Source organism: Symphalangus syndactylus, chromosome Y, assembly GCF_028878055.3.
Source record: "Symphalangus syndactylus isolate Jambi chromosome Y, NHGRI_mSymSyn1-v2.1_pri, whole genome shotgun sequence".
Classification (NCBI taxonomy): domain Eukaryota; kingdom Metazoa; phylum Chordata; class Mammalia; order Primates; family Hylobatidae; genus Symphalangus; species Symphalangus syndactylus.
Genome location: NC_072448.2, coordinates 19,293,533 through 19,303,208, shown reverse-complemented (window position 1 = coordinate 19,303,208; position 9,676 = coordinate 19,293,533).

Genomic DNA, 9,676 nt, shown 5'->3' with positions numbered 1-9,676 from the left:
ACACAGGTGATCCTGCAGGTAAATCGGAGGAATGAGGCCAGGCGGCTGAATGCTTTCAAATGATGAGCCCATTGCTAGGGCGGTGTGTCCTCAACACACGTGTGGATGGTCCATTATGAGTTCTGGGTCCCACAAGGCCGGTGTCTCCCTCTCCTGATTCCCAGCGTAGAATGGGTCCCACTAAGGTGGCAGAGATGCCCCACCCAAATCCAGCTGCATGTCGAGTACCCACAGAGTGTGGGACGGTCATGGCTCCATGGAGACACCCACAGTGAATCTTGGTCCTGGAGGGTGACTCTGGTTTGATTTCATGCTGTGGACTCTGCTACCAGCCTGCCTTGGTCCAGCGTCCCTCCCTCTCACCTGTATCCCATTCAGCCCATATTAGTGTCCTGGGGCTTCTGGAAGAACAGATCACAAACTGGGGGACTTAAATCTGTACAAATGTATCCTCTCATCACGAGGTCAGGAGTTCAAGACCAGCTTGGCCAAGATGGTGAAACCCTGTCTCTACTAAAAAAATACAAAACTGGGGGACTTAAATCTGTACAAATGTATCCTCTCATCACTAGGTCAGGAGTTCAAGACCAGCCTAGCCAAGATGGTGAAACCCCGTCTCTACTAAAAAAATACAAAACTGGGGGACTTAAATCTGTACAAATGTATCCTCTCATCACGAGGTCAGGAGTTCAAGACTAGCCTAGCCAAGATGGTGAAACCCCATCTCTACTAAAAATACAACAAAATTAGCTGGGCGTGGTGGTGTGGAGCCTGTAATCCCAGCTACTCGGGAGGCTGAGGGAGGAGAATCGCTTGAACCTGGGAGGCAGAGGTTGCAGTGAGCCAAGATCACATCACTGCACTCCAGCCTGGGCAACAGAGTGAGAATCCATCTCAAAAAATAATAATAATAATAATAGTAATAATAATAATAATAAAATAAGAAAAAAAAGAAAAGAAAGAGAAAAGAAAAATAAAAGTATGTTCTCCAGCTCCACAAGTCTGAGGTGCAGGTGTCTCAGGGCCACACTCCCTCTGGAGGCTCTAGGGGAGGGTCCTTCCTGCCTCTCCCAGCTCCTGGGGGCTCCAGGTATCCCTGGGCTTGTGACCTCATCACCCTAGTCTCTGCCTCTGTCTCCACATGGCCTCCTCCTCTGTGTGTCCCCCCTTCTGTCTCTTCAAAGGACACCTATCATTGGCTTCAGGGCCCACCCAAATATTCCAGCATGATCTAATTGTGACCTCCTTAACTGATTGTACCTGCAAAGATCCTTTTTCCAGATTAGGGCCCATTCACAGCCAGCCTTGGCCTAAAAACATCGCTCTGTAGTGGTACAATCTCAGCTCACTGCAGCCTTGGCCTCTCAGGCTCAAACAATCCTCCTATCTCAGCCTCCTGAGCAGCTGACACCACAGGCAAGGAGGGGGAGGGGAGGAGGGCAAGAGGATGGGGGAGGGGATGGGGGAGGAGGGGGAGGAGAGGGAATGGGAACAGAGGGGAAGGGAGTGGAGGGGAAGGGGAGGGGGGGTTGGAGGGTAAGGGGAGGGGGGAGCAGAGGGGAGGGGGAGGGGAGGGGGGAAAGGAGGAGAGGGGAGCAGGTGGGAAGGGGAAAAGGGAGGGGAGGAGAGGAGGGGAGGGTGGAAGGGGGAGGGAGAGGAGGGGGAGGGGAGGGGGACACAGGGGAGGGGGAGTCCAGGGGAAGAGGGGGGAGGGGGAGGCAGGGGAGGGGGAGGGCAGGCGAGGGGGGAGGGGGAGTGGAGGGGAGGAGGGGGCAGGGGAGGAGGAGGGGAGAGGAGGAGAGCGGAGGGAGGGGAGGAGGGGAATGAGAGGGGAGGGGATCAGAAGGGAGGGTGGGAGGGAAGGGGAGGAGAGGTGGGGAGGGCAGGGGAGGGGAGGGGAGCTGAGGAGAGGAGTCCGGGGAGGAGAGGGAAGAGGAGAGGAGGGAGCGGAGGGGAGGGGATGAGTGGAGGGGAGGGGATGGGAGGAGAGAAGGGGACGGGAGGAGGCAAGGAGGGGAGGGGAGCAGAGGAGAGGGGATGAGGGGAGGGGAGGGGATGAAGGGAGGGGAGGGGATGAGGGAGGGGAGGGGAGGGGTTGGGAGGAGGGGAGGGGAGGGGTTGGGAGGAGGTAAGGGGAGGGGAGGGGAGGTAAGTGGAGGGGAGGGGAAAGCAAGGCAGGGGAATTTTCCCAGGCCACATGCCTCAAATCTGCTACGAAGGAAAAGTAAAAATGCCGGTGGTGGGTGCTGAAGGCAGATACCAGCCAGGAGATTCCCGCCGGGATTAGAAACACCCTGACCCGACCTTGGGTCAAAACAATGAAGAAATAATACATTTCCTAAGAGGCCGTGGATCCTGATCAGACAGATTTTAATTTGAAAACTTAATCCACGTCTTTGGGTTCAGGCAGGCGGAGCGATAAACAGGTACTAACAGTGAGCATCTTTCAAAAGTCTTCCTTTCTGTTGAGAAAACTGCCCAGTGAAAGAGAGATGATTTGCTATCTCTGTGACCACCTGCTCCCCCGGAGTCGGTGGCCAAGATAAGCCCCGTGCCCCCAGCCAACCAGTCAAGGTGCCATCTGTGATAGCCCCTGGAGTGACTCAGGCAGTGCCCACATTACCGTCAGTGATGGTAGCTTTGGTTTTCAGAACCTCTGAACACAAAACATAAGGTTTCTCTGGGACACCCTGGCTGTGGCTCTACGGATGAGATCAGCTGTAGAGAAACTTCTGAGTTAGCAGGATGGAGTTATAGAAAAATATCAGGCCCAGCGTGGTGGTTCATGCCTGTCATCCCAGCACTTTGGGAGGCCAAGGCGAGAGGATCACCTGAGGTCAGGAGTTCAAAACCAGCCTGGCCAACAGGGTGAAACCCCATCTCTACTGAAAATAGAAAAATTAGCCAGGCATGGTGGCGAGTGCCTGTCATCTCAGGTACTCGGGAGGCTGAGACAGGAGAACTGCTTGAACCTGTTAGGCGGAGGTTGAGGTGAGCCAAGATCACGCCACTACATACCAGCCTGGACGACAAGAGCAAAACTCCATCTCAGAAAAATTAAATAAAAATAAATAAAAAAAAATAAAGATAGCAGGCCGGGCGCGCTGGCTCGCACCTGTAATCCCAGCACTTTGGGAGGCTGAGGCGGGCAGATCACCTGAGGTCAGGAGTTCGAGACCAGCCTGGCCAACAGGGTGAAATCCCATCTCTACTAAAAATACAAAAATTAGCCAGGCGTGGTGGCATGCCTGTCATCCCAGCTACTTGGGAGGCTGAGGCAGGAGAATAGCTTGAACCTGGGAGGCGGAGGTTGAGGCGAGCCAATATACAGCCACTGCACTCCAGCCTGGGCAACAACAGCAAAACTCCATCTCAAAAAAATAAATAAAAATAAACTAATAAAAAAATAAAAAATAAAAATATCAGGCGAGGCACAGTGGCTCACACCTGTAATCCCAGCACTTTGTGAGGCCAAGGCGGGCGGATCCCCTGAGATCAGGAGTTTGAGACCAGCCTGGCCAACACGGTGAAACCTGTCCCTACTAAAAATACAACAATTAGCCGGGCGTGGTGGTGTGCACCTGTAATCCCAGCTACTCAGGAGGCTGAGGCAGGACAGTCACTTGAACCTGGGAGGGAGAGCTTGCAGTGAGCCGAGATCACACCACTGCCCTCCAGCCTGGCGACAGAGTGAGGATCCATCTCAAAAAGTAAATAAATAAATAAAACTGAGCATAGTCGGAGCCCCTCATCCCCACGACCGCTTTGAACAGTACCCCAGGGGTTGGTATCTCAAGTTCAGACATAAGTGGGTTGGTCTTGCAACTGCCAGTGATTTGTGGCCTCTGCCCTGGGGGGCTCTGAGCAGTAGCAGAACCAGCCACATTGCAGGAGCTGAGAACCAGGAGTCAGCCTCACGGTGGGGGGAGGGTGGGGAGCTGGAGGGTGCCTCATTTCCCCGGGACAGACCTGCTCATCCATCCTCTTAGAAGCTAGGGCAAGAGCAAAGAGTTGGCATGCGGTCTGAGAGACCCACTGGCCATGGAAGTTCTCAGGATTCCATCCCTAGGAGGGTCTTGCAGTGGCCTGTGGGGCTAGTTCCTGGCTCCAGGCAGACCTGCTTTCCATGACCCCAGTATTGCCCATGGAATTCCCCTGAGACGAGGGGCTTTCGTGGTGAACTTTCTCATCGAAAACACATCTGGTCGCAGGCTATGCAGTGCCCTCACTCCTGGTATTCCTGGGAAAGTGGAGCTGAGTCTCTGAGATTTATGTTTGTTTGTTTTTTTTTTTTTCGAGATGGAGTCTCACTCTGTCACCCAGAGTGGGGCTGAGTTTCTGAGATTTCTTTTTTTTTTTTTTTGAGATGGAGTCTTGCTCTGTCACCCAGAGTGATGGAGTCTCACTCTGTCACCCAGAGTGGGGCTGAATCTCTGAGATTCTTTTTGGTTTGCTTTTTTTGAGATGGAGTCTCGCTCTGTCACCCAGAGTGGGGCTGAGTCTCTGAGATTTCTTTTTTTTGAGGTGGAGTCTCACTCTGTCTCCCAGAGTGGTGGAGTCTCACTCTGTTACTCAGAGTGGGGCTGAGTTTCTGAGATTTCTTTTTTCTTTTTTTGAGATGGAATCTTGCTCTGTCTCCCAGAGTGATGGAGTCTCACTCTGTTACTCAGAGTGGGGCTGGGTCTCTGAGATTTCTTCTTTCTTTCTTTTTTTTTTTTTTTTTTTGAGGTGGAGTCTCACTGTCAGATCGGCTGGAGTCCAGTGGCAGGATTTGGGCTTCCTGCAACCTCTGCCTCCCAGGTTCAAGCGATTCTCCTGTCTCAGCCTCCTGAGTAGCTGGGATCACAAGCACACCCCACCATTCCACCTCATTTTTCATATTTTCGTAGAGACAGGGTTTCACTGTGTTGCCCAGGGGTGTGGGGCCAGGGGAGAGTGGTTGGCTCACTAATGTCTCCCCAAAGGATGTTCACATCTCAATACTTGGAGCCTCTGAAAATACATCTTTCATGGCAAATGACATCTGTAGATGTCATTAAGTAAAGGATCTTGAGATGAGATCGTTCTGGAGGGGGGTGGCCCTAAATGCAATGACAGGTGTCCTTCATGGCAAATGACATCTGTAGATGTCATTAAGTAAAGGATCTTGAGATGAGATCGTTCTGGAGGGGGGTGGCCCTAAATGCAATGACAGGTGTCCTTCTAAGAGACAGAAGAGGAGACACAGACACAGAGGAGAAGGCCACATGGAGACAGAGGCAGAGATTGGAGTGATGCGGCCACAAGCCCAGGGATGCCTGGAGCCCCCAGGAGCTGGGAGAGGCAGGAAGGATCCTCCCCTAGAGCCTCCAGAGGGAGGTCAATCCTGAGACACCTTTTTTTTTTTTTTTTTTGAGATGGAGTCTTGCTCTGTCACACAGGCTGGAGTGTGGTGGCATGATCTCAGCTCACGGCAACCTCCACCTCCTGGGTTCAAGCCATTATTCTGCCTCAGCCTCCCCAGTAGCTAGGATTACAGACAACTGCCACCACCCCTGGCTAATTTTTGTATTTTTTAATAGACATGGAGTTTCACCATGTTGGTCAGGCTTGTCTTCAACTCCTGATCTCCTAATCAATCCACCTCAGCCTCCCAAAGTGCTGGGATTACAGGAGTGAGCCATCACGCCTGGCCTGACCCGGAGACATTTTGATCTCAGACTCCTGACCTCCAGGACTGGGGGATAGGATGTTGTGATCAAGGTGCGGCCTCTGGCATGGTGATTGGCAAGGCCCGAGATTGCTGCAGCAGGCACACAGGACAGCTGTGTCACCAGAGGAAGACCTGAGGTCTCCAGCTATCACCCAGGTTTGGGAAGAGCAGAGGACAGAACCCCAAAGGAGGGTTAACCAAAGCCAGGTCCCATCCCACTTACCTGGCCACAGTGCACCCCTCAACATCCTCACAAGGGATGCCTCAGCCTCCCAAGTAGCTGAGATTACAGGCACCTGCCATCATTTCCAGCTCATCTTTTTCTTTTTGAGATGGAGTCTTGCTGTGTTGCCCAGGCTGGAGGGCAGTGGCACAATCTTAGCTCACTGCTACCTTCGCCTCCCGGGGTTCACCTGCCTCAGCCTCCCCAGTAGCTAGGAGGCAGAGGTAGCAGCGAGCCGAGATCTTGCCACTGCACTTCAGCCTGGGTGACAGAGCAAGACTCCGTCTCCAAAGAAAAAAAGAATTAGCTAGACATGATGGCAGGTGCCTGTCATCCCAGCTACTTGGGAAGCTGAGGCAGGAGAATGGTGTGAACCCAGGAGGCAGAGCTTGCAGTGAGCCAAGATCGCACCACCACCCTCCAGCCTAGGCAACACAGCAAGACTCCATCTCAAAAAAAAAAAATTAGTGGAACACGATGGCAGGTGCCTGTCATCCCAGCTACTTGGGAAGCTGAGGCAGGAGAATCGCTTGAACCCAGGAGATGGAGCTTGCAGCGAGCCTAGATTATGCCACTGCACTCCAGCCTGGATGATAGAGTGAGACTCCGTCTCAAAGAATAAACAAAAAGTCGGCTGTGATCCTGGCCTGTGTGGCACACACATGAGGGTCTGCACACAAAGGTGCACGCCTTGCTGTGTTAAGGAGGTTCTATTTCGGGTGTCTTCCATCTGTGTTATCTCCCAGACTCACCCACCATCCCTTCTCGTTTCCTTGTTTCTGTTCCTCCTGCCGTGTGCAGGCCCAAGTCCTGCCAAGGCCGCCACCCCTCCCGCAAATTTCTGAAACTATTCCCTATTGCCTCCCTCCTCTGCCACCAGCCCAAAGAGTTTTTCAGAATGACCACTGCTGGGTGCATGGCTCACGCCTGTAATCCCAGCCCTTTGGGAGGCAGAGGCAGGTGGATCACCTGAGGTCAGGAGTTCAAGACCAGCCTGACCAAGAATCTGAAACCCTGTCTCTACTAAAAATACAAAAATTAGCTGGGCATGGTGGTGGGCACCTGTAGTCTCAGCAACTCGGGAGGCTGAGGCAGGAGAATGGCGTGAACCCGGAAGGCAGAGTTTGCAATGAGCCAAGATCTGGCCACTGTACTCCAGTCTAGGAGACAGAGCGAGACTTCATCTCAAAAAAAAAAAAAAAAAAAAATTAGCTGGACATGATAGCAGGTGCTTGTAATCCCAGCTACTTGGGAAGCTGAGGCAGGAGAATCACTTGAACCCTGGGATGCAGAGGTTGCGGTGAGCCAAGATTGTGCCACTGCACTCCTGCCTGGGTGACAGGGCAATACTCTGTCTCAAAAATAAATTAATAAATAAATAAAATGCCCCTACCAGGCATGGTGGCTCATGCCTATAATCCCAGCACTTTGGGAAGACAGCAGATTGCCTGAGGTCAGGAGTTCGAGACCAGCCTGGACAACATGGCAAAACTCGGTCTACTAAAAATACAAAAATTAACCAGGCGTGGTGGGGAGTGCCTGTAATCCCAGCTACTCAGAAGTCTGAAGCAGGAAAATCTCTTGAACCCAGGAGGCAGAGGTTGCAGTGAGCCAAGATCATACCACTGCACTCCAGCCTGGGCAACAGAGAGACTCCATCTAAAAAAATAAAATAAAAATAAAAGAAAATGACCCCATCCCCCCAGACTCAAGGTGTAGGGGAGGTGTTGGTTTTTAAAGGGCTGTTTTGTTTGTTTTTTATTTCTATTTTTATTTTATTTTACTTTAAGTTCTGGGGTACATGTGCAGAACATGCAGGTTTGTTACATAGGTATACACGTGCCATGGTGGTTTGCTGCACCCATCAACTTATCATCTAGGTTTTAAGCCCCTCATGCATTAAGTATTTGTCCTAATGCTCTCCCTCCCCTTGCCCTCAACCCCCCAATAGGCCCTGGTGTGTGAAGTTCCTCTCCCTGTGTCCATATGTTCTTATTCTTCAACTCCCACTTGTGAGTGAGAACATGTGGTGTTTGGTTTTCTGTTGCTGTGTAAGTTTGCTGAGAAGGATGGTTTCCTGTTTCATCCATGTCCCTACAAAGGACATGAACTCATCCTTTTTTATGGCTGCATAGTATTCCATGGTGTGTATGTGCCACATTTGCTTTATCCAGTCTATCATTGATGAGCATTTGGGTTGGTTCCAAGTGTTGGCTATTGTAAATAGTGCTGCAATAAACATATGTGTGCATGTGTCTTTGTAGTACAATGACTGATCATCTAAAGGGCTATTTTCTACATGTGATAAAATTACTTAGAACTGAATGTTTAGTAATACTGGGAACACCTAAGTAAGATTGTATCAATCTCCATGTTGCAACATTGCAACCCTCATTTTGTAAGATGTTACCATGGAAAAAAACTAACCCAAGCGTGCCAGGGTGTTTGTATTAATTTTTTTTTTTTTTTTGAGATGGAGTCTTGTTCTGTCACTCAGACTGGAGTGCAGTGGCATGACCTCAGCTCACTGCAGCCTCCACCTCCCAGGTTCAAGTGATTCTCCTTCCTCATTCTCCTCAGTAGCTGGTATTACAGGTGCCTGCCACCATGCCTGGCTACTTTTTGTATTTTTTTTTGAGACGGAGTCTTGCTGTGTTGCCCAGGCTGGAGTGCAGTGCTGCGATCTCAGCTCACTGCAACCTCTACCTCCCAGGTTCAAGCAATTCTCCTGTCTCAGCCTCCCAAGAAGCTAGGATTACAGGCACACATCACCACATCCAGCTAATTTTTGTATTTTTAGTAGAGACAGGGTGTCAGCACATTGGTCAGGCTGGTCTTGAACTCCTGACCTTGTGATCTAGCTGCCTTGGCCTCCCAAAGTGCTGGGAGGACAGGTGTGAGCCACTGCGCCCAGCCTGCTGCCATGATTTTGTTAATACTATTCTTTTCTCTAGCCTATTTAATTGCAAGAATGCAGTATAGCATACATGGAGCATAACAAATATGTATGAATCAACTGTTTACGTTATCAGTAAGGCTTCGGGTTAACAGTAGGCTGTTAATCGTCAAGGTTTGGAGGAGTTAAAAGTTACACTTGTTTTTTTTAAGAGAGAGTCTTGCCCAGGCTGGAGTGCAGTGGCATGATTTCAGCTCACTGCAACCTCCGCCTTTTGGGTTCAAGCAATTCTCCTGCCTCAGCCTCCTGAGTAGCTAGGATGACAGGCCTGTACCACCATGCCCGGGTCATTTTTGTATTTTTAGTAGAAACAGAGTTTCACCACATTGGCCAGGCTGGTCTCAAACCCCTGACCTCAGGTGATGCACCCACTTGGCCTCCACAGAGCTGGGATTACAGGCATGAGCCACTGGACTGTGTCCTATATTTGGATTTTTGAATGGACAAGGTGGCAGTGTCTGTAACCTCCACATTGTTTAAGAGTCAATTCTATATCAAACCATCTTGTTTGTACGTTAAATATATCCAATTTAAAATAATAAGGAAGCGGTTAGCCATGAGTTGACATCAAGTTTACAACCCCATCATTTCAAACTTCCTTTTCTGGGTGTGATGGTAGGTGCCTGTCATCCCAGCTACTCAGGAGGCTGAGGCAGGAGAATCACTTGAACCTGGGAGGCAGAGTTGCGGAGAGCTGAGATCGCGCCATTGCACTCCAGCCCAGGTGACAAGAGTGAAACTCCATCTGAAAAACACAAAACAAAACCCGCATGGGAGACTTATGTGTATTTGGAGGCCTGGGTTC